At 39.1% G+C, this 20,967-nt stretch overlaps 1 protein-coding gene across 39 annotated transcripts in view; it reads right to left on the bottom strand.

Moving 5' to 3' along the window:
- LOC138175978 (CUGBP Elav-like family member 2) overlaps nucleotides 1–20,967 on the bottom strand; it is a 697,415-nt gene that overhangs the window by 254,983 nt on the left and 421,465 nt on the right. Inside the window, exon 1 of one of the 39 annotated variants that reach the window (XM_069106623.1) lies at nucleotides 2,298–2,321. The exons of the other annotated variants lie outside the window; for them this stretch is intronic. The gene's annotated coding sequence lies outside the window, so the exon portion shown is untranslated. Of the gene's footprint in view, nucleotides 1–2,297; nucleotides 2,322–20,967 lie in introns of those variants that run through there. 39 annotated transcript variants of the gene reach the window in all.

Raw genomic sequence — 20,967 nt, 5'->3', positions numbered from 1 at the left:
AAGACAGGTGGATATTTTGCTATTTTGCTGTCTACCTTTCTAGTCTCCTCCTCCCTGACTGCCTGGCAAAGAACTACAAAATATATTCCAGCTCACAAATATTTTCCATGGCTGTTGCTGAAAAAGTAGATGAAAGCAAAAACCTTTATTATTTAAAAGGTATCATCTTCACTCTCCTTGGGGGAGGTAACACAATTGGAGAGGATATATATGTATGAATATACGCACATATACACATATGTGCACATATACAGAAAGGAGGGAGGGAAAGGAGGGAGATATAGAAAGAGAGAAAGAAGGAGATGGGATGTGCATGCGTGTGCATGCATTTTATTCTTCCAGAATCAGACTGGATACTCTATTTTTATGTATACACGTCTCATACACATATGATATATATATATATATAAAATACATATATAATATGTGTGTTTATTTTCAGAATCAGACTACCCCAAAGGATAGTGGAACATTGGCATGATGCCCTGTGGGGGAATGAGGGCTAACCTTCACTCATTTTACCTTTTCCACAGGTAAAAAGTGTAAGATAGGACGAAGCTGCAGTGGCCTACCATGCCTGGAAATGGACTAGTAGCTTAGCATCATGGAAACTCGTGGAACCTGGTTTATTCAGGGATCCTAAAGGTCTATTTCGTTATAAACCAGCAAAGGATGGCTACCTGCAGAAAAAGCAGGGCTAGGCCTAAAATTATATAGTAATCACGTAGTTGAGCAAGAGAAAAATGAACCAGACTAAACCTCGTGGTTGCAGGCGTAGGGGCAGGGGTAGAGCTAGTGTTTTTATTTCTGAGTTTGTGGGAAGTGTGCAGTTGAAAATCCCACTTATTTAGACTGGCACCTCCCCCGGGGGGATCTGGGTCTAAGATGGTATATTTTGAACTCTCCCTGCCACAGACATGACTTGGAGCCTGTGTGGCAGTATTAGAGGAGGAGAGGCAAGCCTCATTTGCAGGCTAGCCACCTCTCCACCCACAAGCTTCCAGCACATCTGCAAAAGGACAGGCTTAAAAGCTGCTGATTTGAGAGGCACTGGTTGGCTGATCTCCACACTTTTTGAACTGCACCTGCAGTAATTTTGCACTTCAAGGACTGCGAGCTTCAGACGAGTAAGAGCTCCCGTGAAGTATTCCTAAGAGCTGCACGGCTTGCTCTCTAGTGCTCACTGTGGGCATCACTATGGTCCTTTGCTTTTTGCAGATAATCATCTAGGAAATCAAGGGCCCCAACCAGTCACAACGAATGCTGGGGGAGGTGAGGAACCTGGGGGGAAAGGGAGGAGGGGGTATGGGGAGAAGAGAACCAACAGCACCTAACTCCAGTGACCAGGAAAGAAAGCAGGAGGCTCTCCCCATCGCGACTGTCATGCCAGAGCTAACTAACAAACAACACTACTTACAGCAGCCCAGTTCAGCCAGTCCCTCAGAATCTTGGGAAGATGAAAGAACAGGAGATGATCCTTAGTAATCATGTAAACTTCAGCTTAAATGAAGCTGCAATCAGGAGGGTTGTTGAGTGTCTTTAAGCTAATATGGGAAGGAAAATGAAGTCTAATCTTCCTTCAGTTAGGACGTTTTAGTCGCATTGTTTGCCTTGTTGAATGGTGAAGGAAGCAGGTCAAACAAGTCACTATTCAAAAAGCAGCCCAGGTGAAATGGCTGTGTAACAGCAGATGGGATAGACCACTCTCCCCTCCCCTACCATGGAGTTCAGAGGTCATCCCCGGCCCTCTCCTTAAAAGATGGACCCTGCCTGATTCAGATGCTAAGTAGGAGGGGATGGCAAAGAAAAATAGGAATTTTGCCTTTTGGCAAAAAGCCACTCAGGAAAATCTTGCTACTCAGTAACTATTAAGTCCAGAAGGGAGCATAGGTGGTCTCCTCTCTTCCTCATTTATGCAAAGGAATTAGAGCACTTAGAATACCTTCTGAGGAAGAATGCATTATGAAAAGTATGTGAAAGTATTCTGTGAACTGAAAAGTATCACAGAAACAAAGGGCTTTATTACTGTTATTGTTACTTCCTTTCACTAAAGTCTTATTGCAGTTGAGAGGGTCACCTTGGAAGATGATGCCAGTGAAGAAAAAAACGGAAAGGTCCTAGTAAATGGGAAGGACTTTGAGTATAGATGAGCAAAGAGACTGTGTTTTCACATATGAACCAGATACATGACATTTAGAGAGGAGTGTCAGCTAAAGACCAGCCACCATCACTTGGTACAATGGAAAGAAGGTTGAGTCTTGAGTCAGAGAATAGAATTTTAAACCTTTACCACTTACTGCTTGAGGGACCTTGGTCAAATCATATGATCTCTAGGCCTCTGTTTCTTCATCTGTAAAGTGAGGAGATTGGACCAGATGAATTCCAGGGTCACTTTCTGGTCTAAATCTATGGTTAAATAACAGCTAGCACTTACATAGTACTTTTAAGATTTGTAAAGCACTTTGCAAATGCCATTTCATTTCATCTTGACAGCGATTCTGGGAGGTAGGTGGTATTATAATGCCCATTGTACAGAGGGGGAAACCAAGGCTGAGGTTAAGTGACTTACTTGTCCATAATTACACAGCTAGTAATTGTCTGAGCTGAGATTTGAACTTAGGTCTTTCTGACTGTTTTTTCCAGGTCCAGTGCTCTATCCACTGAGGAAATTAGGAGCTGGGAAAAGACCATCTGCTGAATTGTGTTTATTATGATGAAAACCTTTATCTTTTGCAATGTTAGCATTGTTTTTACTAGTGAAAATCTTAAGTTTAGAGGAAGAAAATATTACATTTCTCTTCTTGTTTCTATTAACAGGGAGAGGCAGAAGGTGACAGAATTGCATTCCTTTTATCTCATTTTGTTGATAAGTCATTATCACCCATCTGGTCTTAGTATTATTTCAGAATGTGATCAGCCCGATGGCCGATTTTGGTAATGACCTTAAACAACACGTTTGGTCTGAATATTTCCATTCACCTTTCCATTATTAACTCCTAATCAGAGCCAGGCAAGAGGCCAAATGCTGCTTTACAATCATTTTACAGAGACTGACAACAGTGCAGATGAATTAAGTGACTTGTCAAAGGTCACCCAATCAGTACCAAAATAAAATCTGGGTTCGCTAACCTCCCCATTCCCTGCTCTAATGATTTGAGGACAAGAGGACAGGAATGATGAAATAACACTGAAAGCTTTACATTTTCTTCCCCATATGTCTCCTTTCCCCCAATGATGTGAATAAGGATGCTGATGGTTGTAACATTTCTTCTGTTCAGATAATGAAGAATCTGTATGAGTTGGGGGTGGGGTGGGGTGGGTGGGGGGAGAAAAGGGAAGTGTGGGGAAGCAGAGCATGGTGAGAGGCCAGGGGGACTAACCTCAGCTTATACACTGACTAACTGTGGCCTCATTTAAAATTGCTGGGCCTCAGTGCATTCATCTCAGAAAGGAAGATAATTACCTGTCATGCATCTATTTCACTAGTTTCTCAAGAGAAGCACATCTTAAAAAAACCATGTAAGGGGTAGCATGCACGTGTTATACCCATACATGTAAGATATGAACGTCATTATATGCACTCAATGTGTATTCATTCTATGTATCATCTTTTAGTTAGATATATTCTATCTATAACAGTTAGGTGATACAGTGGATAGAATGCTGGGCCAGGAGTTAGGTAGACCTGAGTTCAAATTTGTCCTCAGATATTTACTAGTTTTATGACCCTGGGCAAGTCACTTTACCCTGTTTGCCTCAGTTTCCTCAACTGCAAAATGAGCTGGAGAAGGAAATGGCAAACCACTCTAGTATCTTTGCCAAGAAAACCTCAAATGGGGTCACGAAGAATTGGGCATAACTGAAAAACAACAGCATTCTATACTATAACACTTGACAAAAGAAAAGACACATGCAATAAAGAGAAGGTTGGTTTTGAAGTCAGAATAACTGGGTTCAAGGCCTGACTCTATTGCTGGAAAGATTTGCCACGCGGATATAATCACAGGTTCAGCTTGCTCCCCATCTCCAAAATGAAATGAAATAAAAATGCTTGTCAAAGATCTAAGAAACATTTGTAGGGTTGCCTTGGGTTAATTCCAAAAATACAAAAGAAATGTTATAAATGGGTTTTACTTTTTTTTTTTTTTTTGCCAGTGTCAACAAGGGTGGTGAATAGAACACCTCGCCTGCAGTCAGGAAGACTCAAGATCTAGCCTCAGATACTTACTTGTTCAACCATGGGCAAGGCACTTAACATCCCTCTGCCTCAGTTTCCTCATCTGTAAAATGTGGATAATAATAGCATCTACTTTTCAGGATTGTTGTGAGGTTCAAATGAGAAAATGACTGTAAAGCACAGTGCCTTGTACACATTGGGCACTATGTAAATGTTAGTAACATTTACTATTCTACAGGTGCTTAATAAACACTTACTGACTGGGGGACAGTACTGCTAAAATGCCCTCACATGAGAGTCTGGTGTGCAAATCATACTCAACACTGGGACCTGGTTTCATTCACAAATGTGCTTTAATTCCTGGAAATCCAGAAGAATATAAAGTCCTTTCCTGATTATTTATAGACCATTTAAAACAATTACATTTTTGCTGTTTACTCTTTTTTGTTGTTACTGTTGTTGTGCAACTCTGAAACAGAGAGGAAACATTACTACACAAGCATGAGGTCAAAGGAGCTTTTGAGGCAGAATGCACTGAATGCACTCTGAATTATAAAAAATGTATAAGAGGCTAGTACAGAAAAAGGCTGTGAGGTGTGACATGGCCTCTCAGGTTGTGCATGCATGACAGCTTTTACAAGACCAGAACCAGAAACTAAGATGAATGCTATTCGACCTCAGCCTAAAGCTTTCGAAGTTCAGTATCACATTGCTCAGGGTCAGTACCAGACCTACTCAAAGGTGCATTCTCTGGAGAATCATACATTTTTAAATGGTCTGGCAAACATGTCTGCTGGCAGTTCTTTATCACCTGGAATGAGGAACCGACGGCTGCATTCTAAAGAGGACGAACAGGGATCATGGCCATCTAATGTTACCAACATCGCTGAGCTTCTTTATGCTTATCAATATTAAATAGTTAAACACTACCTCCACACTGTGATAAAAAACCAAAACAAAACAAATTAGGTACGGGCCTTGAAGTGTCCCGTAAGGAGAACTACAGGGATCATTAGATGGGAGAGGAAAGGGAGGAAGAAAAAGAGAGAGAAGCAAGAGGGCAGTCTTATTATTGGTTGCTTTTGAAGAGAATTCTGGGTAGCTCTGAGAAATCCTAAGGGAAGGAGGATTAGATAGGGGGAAGGGAGTGAGGGAAGGAGAGAGGGAAAGAGACAGAGAGGGAGGGAGAGGAAGAGACAGACAGAGAGTGAGTACATACTAGGAAAAGAAATATGAAGAAGAGGAATGAGGAAACTCACAAGGCACAGGGGAATCTAGAATATTGCTTCCCAATATGGTCTGCAGATCAATGTAACTCACAAACTGGTCATTTTTAAGTACTCATGTGGGCATGACAGTTGTACTTTAGTGTACAGTATGAACTTATAACCACTAACAAAATCTTTGGTGATACCTACACCATTCTAATACCACTTGTGAATCCTGCCCCTTCACCCATCCCCTGTAATTTATGGCTATAGGCAATTACCTTGGGCACTGAAGGGCTACCCAGGATCTCAAAGCCGCTAGCCGTCAGAGATGATCATTTTCGATCTGCCTCCTCATGCAGTATTTTTAAAAAAATGGCAATGACAAGTATGGAGGGCAGGTCAGGTGGATCATTCCCTAATGAAGTAAATATAAGCACCTCAAGGCAAGGGCAAGGAGAGACTCTTGGATTTCTGTCTTTGTAACTTGTTATATAGCACAGTTCCTTGAAGATAGTAGGTATTTAACAAATGCTAGGGGACTATCTTCATGCATAGTGTTTAATGTTTATGGAATTGAATTGAGTCCAAGAATTTGAGACCCATTGTTTTAGAGATACCATGTAAAACTTTTCACCCTATTAGATTCACTGTTTTCTTGTACATACGAATGCTTCCAAAACAAATGGTCCCTCTGAAATAAAACCATTCACTGATTTTGGAAAAGCATTACGAGGTAATGGCTGTCAAAGGCAAACGTTCAACAATGTCACCAGCAGCACTACCTGTCATTTAGTGGTTTCATTATAGATGAAGGTTATTGTCAGCTAATTTGAAACACGTCTCTGGAACTATACATATGTATACATTTATATATTTATGTATATGCAGAACTATCTATATACACACATTGCATATTATCCATTAATGTAGCCACGAGGGCTCTGAATTTTAATTATTTATAAGTTTTAAAAAAGAATCAAAGAATAGAGAATGAAAGGAAACTACTTTGGCTCCAGCTAGGCTACTTACTGTCAGTGAAAATTAGATATTATATAGTCTTCTGACATTCTGAAGGGTGTTCTGGACATTACCATGGTTTGGAGGTCTTACAGAGAAGTAGTTCAAATGAACAAGCCTATAGCATCAAACTAAATGGATTTTTCTTTTATGAATTAATGATAATCCTCTGAAGGACTTTGGTCATTTGCAAAATAATTTGTTAGTTGCTGCCCATATTCTTTGGGATACTTAGAGCCAGGCAACTTTGGGCAGAGAGGAATGGGGAGCAATGTCCTTTGTTCTTTGTCTTCACATAGCACCTGTCAAAGTACAAATGCCAGGTATATTCCAGTAGATGATGGCATAAAATGTGAAAAATGGGCCATATTTCTTGCTGCTTGATAATGTGAGAAGGTATACTTAAAATAGGCTCCTATACAAATTTCATTTTTAAGCCACTGACAACTAACAAGTCACAAAATTGAAACTGGATTAGTAATAGTGAGGCTTGATGCAAATTCACCTGTATTTCCATCACATACATCTTCTCCGTATTTTGCCTTCTAAGCCGATTGTTTTTCCTCTGCAGCCGCGTGAAGTGTCAGCTGTGACTTTCTGAGTAGCTTTGAGTAATGGGATCAGCTAATGTTCTGTACATGAAGAAATTCCCTATCATTCGCTTCTCTAAAAATACCCCTTGCCTGCCACTAGAGCCAATCAACAGTGATGAATAGCTAAAGGGACAAGTAGGTCTCTAAATTTACTTCATATCTGACAGCTCTTCAGCAGATATGGATAAGGGATCCCACTAACTCACAGAAGTGACTCCCTCTACTGTAAGCCCTTTCGCTAACACAAGAGAAGCTTGAAGGATTCCTAATGACCCAGGGCTTTATTCCCTTCTTTCTTTACACATGAATACTCATTAGAATGGGTCTCAGTCTATATTGACTCTATTAACTATATTTATGTTACCAATGAAAACAAAGCAATGAAAAGAAATCACATTCACTGGTATGTATCCAGATGCAGCTTTACTTTACTGACCTCTAGATGGCCACATGTTTATACCTATGCATGGACCCATTGGAAACAACTGGTATTTGGCTAAATTCAACAGCCATGTGTTAATTTCCACTTTGTACAAAACATGGTGCTGGGCATGGCAGATACAAGGATAGATGATGCTCTAGTCTCAGGTCTCAAAAAAAATTGAAAAATGTAAATAAGGCAGGAAAGACATGTACATAGAAAAATATGTTAGAAGATGTATAGCAAAGAAATCAAGAGAAAGTATTGTAAGAAATTTGAGAAGAACCTTCAAGAATAATTGATTTATTCTGTGGGATGAAAGGATTGGAGGGGAGAAGAATCAGGAAGCAAATTATATGGCTAATTGCTTGAATACCTGGATATTTCAGCCAGAGCATATCTGTTTTATTTTTTTGTTAGCTTTTTTTTAAAAAAAAGTATATTTATTTGTTTATTATTTTATTTATTTTAATTCATGACTTCTTCTGGAAAGCTAATTTTCTTTTCCTAGTTGAAAAGTTTTTTTTTAAATTGTATTCCAGTTAGTATAAAATGAAATTCCAGGCCTCCAAGCAAAACTTTGGAAAAGGCCTCCCTAAGTCCACAGCCAACAGTCTCTTAATATGCACCTGCTTCTTCAGTGGAGTCCCAAATCCACAGTTTACTGAACATCATTCTCAGTGTCACTGCCTAATTCATAGCATCTACACTAGGGAAGGTATACACAATTTTTCCAAGTCTTAGATCTTAGAAGGTCATTGATGTGCCTGGGGAGCAAAGACCAAATTGAGTTACATTAAAGGCTTTGTTGATAATGATTTGTCCTAAAAAGTCAAACCTCAAAACTCCTAACATTAATACTGAGATATGACAGATATGGTGATTAGCTATGTGAATCATTTCACCAGGGTCTCAGTTCTCTCATCTGTAAAATGGGGATAATATTATTTTCACTTCCTATCATATCATGTTCTTGTGAGGGAAGTGCTTTGGAAATTCTTATTGATTATTTCCAATTTATCTTGCATAGATCTTGTTTGCATGCTATTTCCTCCATTAGACTGTGAGCTTCTTGAAAGCAAGGACTGTCTTTTGCCTCTCCTTGTATACCCAAGGGTTTAATACAGTGCCTGGAACATAACAGGAACTTAATAAATGCTTCTTGACTTAACTTAGAAAACTGTAGAGTACTATATAAATGTGACCCATATGTATTTTAACTTGGAAAACTGTAGAGTATTATATAAATGTGACCCATATACATTTTATCATGGCAGTGTATTTATGGGTTTTTTTGGAGGGTTAATATCGTTGTGAATACTAATGGAATAATATTTTAGATGTAAGAAAAATGAAAAAAAATTCCCTGTGATACATACTTGCTGCCCCCTGGGAAACCCTAAAAGAGGTATTACATCACAATGTTATTTTTTAAATTAACGGGAAGGGGAGGGGGAGGGATGTAATAATCAAAGCATACAAGCATTTCCCAGAATTGGATTTGTTCTGAGCTGTTTTTGCCCAATTGCAAGTTTAATTGAATCATCTGTAATTCTTCCCACTTATATTTTTAGTCTGGAGAAAACCACACAAGACATTATGCACAAAGCTGAAGGCTGGCAAATTTCCTGACAACAAAGATTCCCCAAAGTCTACACAATTCACCAAAGAAAGAGCAATAGAAATTTTTTAAAGGGACAACAATCCAATAGACCAATGTCTGTAAACCTATAAATGTTGATTCTGTTATGTAGGTTCCTTGGTTCAGTGAGTAGACGTAGAGAATCAGTCATGAATTAAACCTGGACATCTGTGCACACTCTGACATGCTAGTTGGTCCAGGTCAAGGCAAACTGTCAAATTGAATGAGTCACCCCCTGTGAAAAACCTAGCAGAGACCAATCACAAACAGGAGTTAGGCCGGACTAGTTTCACCTGCTCTTCTCCCTGTTCTCAAAAGAACTTGTCATCTTCAATAATAGAAAAGTCCATTGACTATGCAAAAATTTTGCTTGTCCCCATTTCATCCTTTTCCCTAGGATGTATATAAATATGCATTCTTATTTTCAGTTGTTGTTGAGTTGTTTTTCAGTCATGTCCAACTCTTTGTGACCCCCATTTTGGGGTTTTCTTAGTAAAGATAATAGAGTGGTTTGCCATTTCCTTCTCTAACCCATTTTAAGAAGAGGCAACTGAAGCAAAGAGGTTAAGTGACTTGCCCAGAATCACACAGTTAGTAAGTATCTGAGACCAGATTTAAACTCAGGAAGATGAGTCTTCCTGACTCCAGGTCCAGCACTCTATCCACTGAACCACCTAGCTGCTTTCTTGGTTTTCAGTACAATCATTATTTCAAGAAAAGGCAACTTTTAAATGTAGTTCTGAAAAAAAGAACACCACTTATTGGAGTATGTATCCCAGTTTTTTATTTAGAAAACAGAGTCATTGTGTTACAGTGCTTATTCTTGCAATCACTCTTTATTTCAAATTCCTATCCAATGTTAATTGCTGTTCTTTATGACCTTCAATTCCATAAAACCACTTTAGCTGCCCAAGACTTCCCAAAGTCTGGTAATTCACTGATTACCATTGCATTTCCTCATAACACATTGATGCTCTGCGCCCATTCCTTGGAAATTCTCCACTTTCCACCTGAGCTCAGTACTACTACCAGACTTGTCCTTCACTGACCTGGGTATATAGTCGCAACCTCTCCCTCTACTCCTTTTTTAAAGACAAAGAAACAGTAAGCTCTATCCACATTTATTACGGGATTTTCTCCATTAAACTTTAAAAACTGAGAGATATTACTCTTCCCAACCCCCTCCTTTCTAAAAACATATACAGACATCTCTCCCTTAAGTCCATCATTCTTTCTTGCCTCTGTTCAAAAATAAACTCTTTACTTACTTCTTACTTTGGGTCTTTTTCTTCTGCCTCCCCCTCCACACCCATCTACAAAAGAAATAATCCAGTTCACTCTTAATTGGCCCCTTTTCTTTCTTTCTTCTCAAGCTCTCCTAATTTCAAGTCAAATAATAAAATTCCCTTCCAGCTTCAATTTTTGACACATATCTCTGTTGTTAAAACATCTCTAGCTTGGTACTGTCTTTCCTATTTAAAACAGTCCTGTGTCCCCAAAGAGTTTGGAAAAATCCCTCAAAACCTCTTCCATTTCATTCTGATGGTTGATGGTATAGATTCCATAGAATTATGCATTTAGAATTGGAAGAGACCTTAGCAGTCATCTATTGGTCCACATTTCTCACTTTATAGATGAGGTAGCAAAGATCTAAGAGAGGTTCTAACTTACTCAGGGTCTTAGCAGCAGGAAAGGACAAAGGTAGCATTCAAACTTCAGTCTTCTAACACTACAGCCAGTGCTTTTCCCTGCACCATGCTTTCTGATCTGTCTTCAACCAAACCGTCAAAATTCAACAGAAGTTTGCTGCCCTGTTACATACAGCCTGGCTGACAAGTGAAATGCAGAGGTCAGAAAACTGGACTAAAAAGAGTACTATCAGGTCCAGAATGTCAAACAATGTGCTTCTACAATCTGCACCCCATGAGGACAATTTGGAAAAAGCCTCTTCAAGAAATACTCAAGGATGTACATTTCAAGCCACAACTTGAAAAGTTCTCTCTTAGAAAAATGAAAGGATCCATTATCTCTTTATGGAAAAAGGCTCCAAATGGATCTCTGCTTTCTCCATCCAAAATATTCCCAAGTAGATTTAAAAAGCTAGTATGAGGTATACTATGAAATAGGTAGGCCCAACATGAAACGTTCCTTCCAAGATCAACCAAGCATCAAGGTTACAACTTTTCTCGGAGAAGGATTAGCCTTTCCTAGTTGAAAATTTGAGTTCAGCATTACCAATTACCCAATTTATAACATGCAATGTTTAGTGCTTTAGATTAGAATTTTTTTTCCAAAAATGTATTACTGTTTCAAATATTGGTATTGTCCAATTGCTTGAAGAAACACTGAATTTCAGTGTACCTAACACAAATACATGGCAATTTGCCTATACCATAGTCTTTAACATGGCAAGATTCATTCGAATTATTTCAATCTTTTCTATCCATAACCCCTCTGATGTGATGGCATGCTGCTCAGTGAGCAAAGAGAGAACATCAGATAAGCACTTGGAATACTTCTCAAGCCACTAACAAGAAGAGACTTTCCATTTAAAAGAGGAAAAAAAATAACCCTAGACAGCACTGGATACAACTATCCTCTAAAACTCTGTTACTGCATTTCCAGGAGAGAAAGAAGAAAAAGAGGAATAAGAGGAGAAGGAAGGAGAAGGAAAGAAGGAGAGAGGAAAGAGAAGGAAAGGGAGAAGAAGGGGAGAAGAAAGGAGAAGAGAAGGGAGAAAGAAGAAAGAGAAAAAGGAGAAGGAAGAAGAAGAAAGGAAGAATAAATTCCTAGTTTGTGAGACATACTGCAACTGAATGTAGATGAACAAGAAATAGTTTATTCTCATGTCACATCTCTGTTTAAACAAATATTAATTATCAGTAAGGATAACAGGTGGTGACTAGGAGGTGCAGTGGATAGAATGCTAGGCCTGAGGTCAGGAAGACTTATCTTCCTAAGTTCAAATTCGGCCTCAGATGTTAATTAGCTATGTGACTTTGCAAATCACTTAAACCTTGTTTACCTCAGTTTCCTCTTCTGTAAAATGAGCTGGAGAAAGAAATAGCAAACCACTCTAGTATCTTTGCCAAGAAAAGGCCAAATGGGGCTACAAAGAGTTGGACATGACTTAAAACAACTGAACAACAACCACAAAGGATAACAACTTTAATATCCATTTATTATGTACCAACTCTAAGTGAATTCTTGGTAGATACACCTCCATGACCACATGTAGATTATATTCTTAGTTCTCCAAACCTTAAAAAGGGGATAAGACTTTCACTGCATCGAAGCCCTTGAAATCCTCAGGCAAAATTCACTTCATTAAAAAAGACCTGGGCATTGCTATTAACTATTTCTTTTTCATTAAAGGATTTTAAAGTGCTGCTACATGATAGTACTAGTTTCCAAGAAGGCTTAATGAAATGAGAACCCTCACTAATGAAATGTCAGTCTGAGTTTGAGAAGAAGCCAATTCTATCATCTTTCAGTCTTTCTCATTTAAAAAAATGAGTATACAAAAAATTGGATTTTTAAAATATACTGCTCCATTCTCACAAATATCTTACTCTTCCTGTCTAGTTGAGGCCCAAGCTGTCAGTCATTAGCTATGGAATTACGATGTGGTAAAGGGCATGCTTAGAGTACCTGAGACAAACATAAGAAGCCCAACAAGATAACATCTTTCTTTGCACATTTTCACTCAGGTACTCTGAAGAAATGGTCTTTTGTCAGCTCACCACTGAGAAAGTCAATGATACCACTGAATACCATCCATCAATATCATCATGTCCCTCCTCTCTTTCCTCCCTGAAATGGAGAGGAAAATATTGAGACTCCTTCTCCTTCATCTCCCTGGCATCTAGCTTGGTGACTTGGGCTAGTTGTAACTTCATTCATCCTTTTTTTGTAAAGGCAAACATGCTACTCAAATTGTTCCACCTGATCAGCCCATGTTCCAGCAGGTCTGTGATGCTTACAACAGTAAGTTTAGAGGACCTCTTTCCCAAGCTGTCCTTCCACTTGGGATGGTGATACTTAGAATATAAGAGAAAATGGAAAAATCAATTTCTAAACAATAATAATAATTTAATATAACATGTTAAGATTTGCAAAGAGCTTTGCACATATTCTTTCATTTGATGAAATGGCTATGAAGTATTGAAATATTCAACTTCGGGGTAATCTAAACTAGATACTTAACTTAGTACCTATTGTTAATGTTCTTAGATGTAGGACCACCCCCCTCTTTTAAGGAAATCAGACATAAGAAAATCTGCATTTAATTTAAAAAGTAATGAGAAATGATTTTGTCCTTTACAAAAAGAATAACCAGGAGCTTCCAAAAATAGCATGATCCCTTAATGCATTTGAAATGTGTTTTGATCTTCTCATATGCTTTTAGGAACATATATGCAGGTAAAATAAAGTACATCTGTCTCCTCTCTCCTTTACCTCTACCTCCTCAGGGAACTGTCGTGGTAATGTAGCTAAGGACACAATGGATGGAGAAGTCAAGAGAGGTAATGATTAAACCAGAAATCGGACACTTACCAGAGAAATAAGAGCCTTTATATTCAACGGTTCAGGGAAATGCTAAAGGTGAAGAGCAGGGAAGCCCAACAATGGGTTGAAAGAAATCCATCACACAAACTGTAAATAGGGAGATGACTGGAAAGCTGAACCACAAGGAATTCCAACCCTTAGAGAGGCAAGAGGGAGCATGGTACAGGGAAAGTATACTAGGTTGGATTTGTAATTAATTATGCAAATTTAGGGAAGTCCCTTAAACTCTCTGGGCCTTGGTTTCCTTACTTGGAAAAAAAAGGGAGAGGGAGAGATTAGAGCAAATAATCTATAATGACCATTCAAGTTTAAAAATTCTCAACAAAAGACAACTCAGGACTCCTGGCTCTCAGAAGACACATCACAAAACTGACAGTATCATTGCTAAGAGGTTGAAAGACAATTATGAAGGAGGGAACTATGGAGGCTATTGGTCAATAGTAAATGACACCTACATTTCCAATGGTTTTGTCTTGGCATGAGATAAAGTTAAGCCCTGGGTTTCATTAAGGACTTTGCTCTAGGTCAGGGGAGGGGAATCTGTGGTCTTGAGGTCTGTGGAGTTTGAATCCAGTCACCTAGAGGGCCACATGTGTCCTTGAGGCCGCAGGTTCCTCACTCCTGCTGTAGGCTCACCAGATAGAAAGGGAGGTCCCTAGGGACCAGGTGGGTACTTGGTCCAATAATATACATCACACCATTGGGCAGAAGTTCACCTATCTTGTTCCATTTGGGAAATAGAATGTGGTTAGAAGTAAAGAAATGAGAATCATAACCCTAGACACATGTGGGATTTTAAAATTGAATGCTAGTGAGAAGGGATGTTCCTCTACTGTTACAAAAACAAGTTAAACTAAAATGTGTAATCAATCAAACATTTAGTTGGTGTTCAGTGTTGTACAATGACTGGTAAGTAGTTGATTGATCCCCAAATAGAAAAGATTTGCCTTATTGGTTGGAACTGATTTAGCCATTCTGCATCAGGCCTCAGCTGCATGAAGTCAGGGTAGTATGATCTAGAAAGTAAAGGGGGCTTAGGAGATTATATCATTAGATAAACAGAAGATTCTTAGACACTCACAATTCCAAAAACAGAGGCCTCTTCCTCCCTTCTCCCTGAATCTTGTGGATAGGGTATGCAGCAGCTGTTCTGAGAGGCAGCATGCAGGAGCTGAGGGGGCAATGAACTTGGGAGTCAGGGAGAGCTAGGTTCAAAACCTGCCTCAGACACTGACGAGGGGTGCTGCCCTGGGAAAAGTCACTTGGCTTCTCTGGGCCTCAGTTTCCTAAAATGCAAAATGAAAGGTGTTGGATTTGATGGCTTCTATGGTCTCTTCTAGGTCTAAATCTATGATTTTTTGAGAGGATATGATATTCTCTCAGGTGGGCAGCTGCTCTAGTCGCTGACAGTTGCTAAGCAGCTTTCAGAACCACTTAGGAAATAGTGTTAGCAGGTGGTTTTACTGGCCCCTGACTAATGCTTATTGACTGAGGAGACACCATTCAAACCAAGTGGGAACCCACTTTGAGTGGCAAATCTGGAGAGGACTTTGGTCCCCTCCACAGCTGTGTCATGGTCATCAAAGCTGCAAGGGTCAAACTGAAAGTGGGCACCGAAGCACCCACCCCTTCTGGAAAGCCTCCTTTGTAAGCAGGGATTATTTAATTTGTCGTATTTGTATTCCCAATACCTTGAGAATTGCCTGAAACATAGCGGGAATTTCATAAATGCTTGCTGATTGATGGAATGATGGGGAAATTCTTTATAATGGTAAAGAGTTTTGTAATTAAATTCCTGAAGAGGTGATTTAGAGAGTAACCGAATTTCAAAGTAGCCTGGCTAGATATTCTACCATCCCAGAAGTATTTTCTCCCTTTCTCTAAATCTAGTCCGTTTTGTACCCAAAGAAACCAAGCCCCAAAGTAACTAAGAGACTTGCCCCCAAATCATACAGGTGAAGTAGGTGGCTGGTGAAGCTTGCATTTCAAGCTAGGCTTTCTGACTCCCACTCCCACCTGGTATGATAAAGGACACATATGTCCTTCAGCGCAAAATCATTTTTTAATTCTTCACCAGACTTCAAACAACTGTATCCTGGAGATCCCTAGACACAGAGGTAGGTCCCTGATCTATACTTTTAATAGAGGCAAATAATATTTTATGATAATTTTTGAGAGCACTGAGAAAAGTAGGTTCTGGGCACACAGTTTCTGCTTGGCTTAAATTTATCATTTCAGTGACCGATAAACTAAAAATATGACTGGAGGATAGGCAGTGTGATAAAGTGGAAAATTGTTGGCCTTGGAGTCAGGAGATCCTACCCTTGAAACTTTCTTACTGAAGGACCCTGGCCAAGTCACTGAACTTCTCTGTATCTCAAATCTGCAAATCTGTAAGATGGGAACAACAACAATAATAACAATAACAATACCTGGAGTACCTGCTCACAAGCAGCTAGGTGATTCAGTGGATAGAGTGGACAGAGTGCCAGGCCTGGAGTCATGAAGACTCACTCATCTTCCTAAGTTCAAATCTGGCCCCAGACACTTACTAACTATATGACCCTGGGCAAGTCACTTAACCCTGTTTGCCTCAGTTTCCCCATCTATGAAATAAGCTGGAGAAGGAAAAATGGCAACACATCCAAGTATCTTTGCCAAAAAAACCCCAAATGGATTTATGACTGAAGAACAACCACTACTCATAAGGGCACTGTAAGGTTTAAGAGAGTTAGTGAACGTAAAAGCACTCTGCAAACTTCAGGTGCTACATATTGCTACTCCTATGGGCGAAGGGCTCTTCTGTCCCAGAAATAGGTTGACTCTATATATTGGGCATATTACAGAATGCCACAGTCCTCAGGATAACAATCTGAACTCAGAGCATTATTATTGTCATGAAAATGAATTTGTAAGTGACCTGGCATATGTTAGGTATATGAAGACAGATCTAGAGTTGGAAGGGACCTCTGAGGCCATCTGATTCGAAAGGGTTATTTTACAATTGAGGAAACTGAGGGTTAGGGAGGTCAAGTAATTGGCCAAGGTCGTAAGGCAGTAAGCATCAAAGGTAGAATTTGAATTCAGTTCTCTGATTCAAGAGCCAGTGAGTTCTCCAATATATATTAGTAATAAGTCAATACAATGTAAGCTTCTTAGGGAGAGAAGACTATTTCTTTCTTGTCTCTGTATCCTTAATACTTCCACACTTAGTAGTTATTTAATAAATGCTTGTTGATTGATTTACAAAGCACTTTCACTATTTGGTTACAGATGATCAATAAGAATTGACACCAATGATTTTAACTAGGAGGTCTCAGTAAATAAATAAACAAGGGTGGCCAATACTTTTGGCTTCCAAACACTTCTCTGCCCCTTGAAACTAATATGTGGCCTTGAATTCCTTCCTTCCTAACTTCTCCAGCGGATCACTTCCCCCCCCCCCATCTTCAATCTATTCTAATCTACTAGTTCCTTCCCTATGGCCTTCAAACGTGCCTCAGCCTCAATCGTCCTTAAAAATTCTTCCCTGATCGCTACCATTCCCTCTGAAAGGATTTTCTAATTTTTAGTTTCCTATACAGTTTTCTTTTTCTTTCCACTATACATATGAAAATGTTTATTTTATTTGGTGTTAAGAATTTTTAAAATGTTATATGAAAAACAAAGAGAAATCATTATCTCTCTCTCCTCCATTTATCAAACTCCTTGTAAAAGCTATTCATGCTATGTCTCTACTTCTGCTCTTCTCGCTTCCTCACCCTTTGCTGACTTCTGATGTATTCACTCAACTGAATCTACTCTCCCCAAAGTAGTTACCAATGATCTTTTATTTGCCCAATCTTATAGGCATTTCTTAGTCCTCACACCTCGTAACCTCTGCCACATGTGACCTTGTGGCCTGATCCCCCTTCTCCTTCCTCCTGTCTGCACGACCCTCTCTCCTGGTCCTCCCATCTGTGTGACTACTGTTTCTCCATCCTCCATTGCACACTCCATCCCTGCGGACACTTTCCAAGGCTTTTCCCTGGACCTTCCTTCCTCTACACTCACTCAGGGACCTGAACAACTTCTACAAGTTTAGCATCTTCTCTTGATAGATGATTCTCTATGCATTTGGATTCATATCTAGTCCTAGTACCTCTCTTTAATTTCTGTCTCACATCAACAACGGCCTATTGGAAATTTCAAGCTGGATGTTCCATAAGGCATCTCAAACAGTACTTATGTATCCAGGACAGAGCTCATTCACCTGCCCCCTACACCAATCACCCCTCTAGCAAACCTCCGTGTGTCAGTCACAGGCACCATCTCTCTTTCTGCCTCCCAGGCTATCAACAATTTCTTACTAACCCTCACCCCACGTATCCAATTAGTTCCCAAATCTCACCATTTCCACCTTCTACAACACTTCCAGGATTATTTCAGGTCTTCATCACCTGTCACCCAGACTATTTCAATGGCCTCTAACTTGGAATCCTTGTTTTAAATCCCTCCCTATTCCAGGCCATTCTTCATAAAATTTCCAAAGTGATTTTCTTTAAGTGTTGATCATGTTCCTACGCTACTCTATAAACTCCAATGGCTCCCTATTGTTCCTAGGATATAGAAACGACTCACTGTTTTTTAAAGCCCTTTACTACCTGAACCCAACCTATATTTCAGCATTCATCAAACATTACTTCTTTCCTATACTCTGGTCTGATCAAGTTCACTTTCTTTCTCTTCTTCACACAGAGTACCCTATCTCCCAACTCCATGTGTTTTCACCCCCTGTGCCCATGCCTGGAATGCACTTGCTCATAGAATCCCTCTCTTCAAGATTCACACCACCTTCTACACCAAGTCTTCCCTCTACCTCAACTGCTGGGGTTCTTCCCTCTCTAATTATTTTGTACTTATTCTGCATGTACTTATAGACATGTAAGAACAGAAAGTAAGCTTCTTGAAAGTAGAATTTCATTTTCTGTATTTATATTCCCAGAGAGAACACTTAATGAATGCTTATAGATTTATTTATTGAGACGTGAGCTTAAATGTTAAAACACAGGTTCTCCTTCAATAAAAAAAGCTCCATTTTTTTAACTCAAAAATAAAAATAAAGAGTAAAACCACCTGAGGTCAAGTGGTGTTCATATTCAATTCGTATAACCAAATTTGGTTTAAATTTAGAATGTCTAAACTTTGCTACTTACGGAATCATAGGGGTGGTAGGAACATGAAGAGGTTGTTTAAACTACATCCTGAACGCAAATGAACGCTATAGCTCTTTTCCCCTTTTTAAAAAATACTTTCCTAGAAAAAGATTCCTAGAAAAAGACTAGTGATTAGTTACAGCATTGTGCACCCTTACTTGGGTAGTCACTTATATGCCCAATATAGTGCAATGCTCCTTATAAGGCACATATGTAGATCTGAAGACCACTCATTAACATTCATTAAGGGTGGTGATCCTAACTTTTGGTTGTTTAGTTCGTGTTTATTTGATGATGATGACGATGATAATAGTAACTAACATTTATACAGTGCTTCTTTGTCTCAGGTACTATGCTAAGCACTTTATAATTGTCTCACTTGATCATCACAACAACACTAAGAGGTAGGTACTATTATTATTTCTATTTTACGGATGAGGAAACTGAGGCAAACAAGGGTTAAATGACTTACCCAGAGTCTTAAAGCTGATAAATATCTAAGGCCACATATGAATGCAGGTCTTCCTGATTCCAGGCCTGTACCACCCAGATGCCCATACTTCTATAGAGCATGACTAGGTAATAAACTGTAGTTTGTTTTAAAATTATATTTTTTTCAGCATATTTAGTGGCTCAGTGAATAGAGCACAGGACCTGGAGTCAGAAAGACCTGAGTTCAAATACAGCCTTAGATACTTACTAGCTGTGTGACCCTGAATGAGTCACTTAACCCTGTCTTCCTCAGTTTCCTCATCTTTAAAATGAGTTGGAGAAGGAAATGGCAAACCACTCCAGCATCTTTGCCAAGAAAACTCCAAATGGGGTTACAAAGAGTCAGACGTGACTGAAACAACTGAATAATAGCAGCAATTTCTTAATTTTAAGCATATTTCTTGTCATTTGCTCAATCTTATTCTGAGGGCTGATACACAGCTCCTTAAAAGAGTCCTATATTGCTCCTCAAAAATTAAACCTGGGACTTCTTAAAAATATTTTTTAAAAGTAGCTGCAGATAGCAGTGTTATCTGCTTTCTGATTGTCTGACAGAAGACATAATGGCTTGTAGCAATATACAAGATGAAATCAAATAAATGGAAACCACTACCTCCCTCTCTAATCATTGACTATAATTCATGGACTATCAAATATAGCTTTATCTGAACACAAATAGAGCCTCTGTGTACTTTGGTGGCAGTCAAGATCAATACGGGAGACCAAATGCCAATTGTAAAAAGGGTGATGTCAGTCAGTATTTCTCTGACTAACAACCCTTATCTGAAGCTCTCTCATGCTTCACTGGGTCAAAATACAGCCACTGATGGTAAGTGTCACAACACAAATTCCTCATATATCAAAAATAAGGGAGTTGCATGCCTGTCTATGGTGTTATTGTTGTTTGGGGCAGTTGTATTGAATTCGACTATCTTTCCCCTTTTCTCTTTCTTTAAAAAAAAGGCAGTAATTGTGTCACCTCTCACCCAAATGGCAATTTTATCACATTAAAACTGTGGCTGTCTCCAATGATAGTTAGGCGTTTGAATCTTTTTTTTTTTTTAATTTGAATGAGAGTATCTCCACTCTACTGGGATCCCTGTATGTTGTGTAGATGTTAAAGTTTAGATTTCTCTGAAAAGCTACCCACAAAACAACAAAGAGCTCGGCAGATAAAATAAACCTGAACAGCTCAATTGCATAAGTGTTAGACTACAGTCAGAGCATACAGGTCTACCCTCTCACATAGAGACTGCCATTTTAAGGGACGCCTCACATGGAATCTACAGAATCTGTGAAGTAAAAACAAAGGCCTCAGTAAACAAAGACCAGGTTTTGAATCACTGAGCAGAAATATGGACTATCCATAATGTATTTCTTCAGCACAAAAATATTTTCATAGAATCATAGTTGGAAGGGATCTTAGTGACCATTTAATCCAGATCTCTCAGTAGATTCTTTAAAAGAAAAAATATAATTTTTTAATGAAATGAATCTACATTGCTCCCTTTACCTCAGACCAACTTAATTCTTTTTTATTTTTTTGACTTTTGGAGGGCAATTGGGGTTAAGTAACTTGCCCAAGGTTACATGGTTAGTTTTGTGTGTGTGTGTGTGTGTGTGTGTGTGTGTGTGTGTGTGTGTGTGTGT

The sequence above is a fragment of the Petaurus breviceps genome, unplaced genomic scaffold (assembly GCF_028583685.1).
Source record: "Petaurus breviceps papuanus isolate PSGF00001 unplaced genomic scaffold, PetGlider_PUasm1.0 80, whole genome shotgun sequence".
Taxonomy (NCBI): domain Eukaryota; kingdom Metazoa; phylum Chordata; class Mammalia; order Diprotodontia; family Petauridae; genus Petaurus; species Petaurus breviceps.
This window is presented reverse-complemented; position numbering and strand designations above follow the sequence as displayed.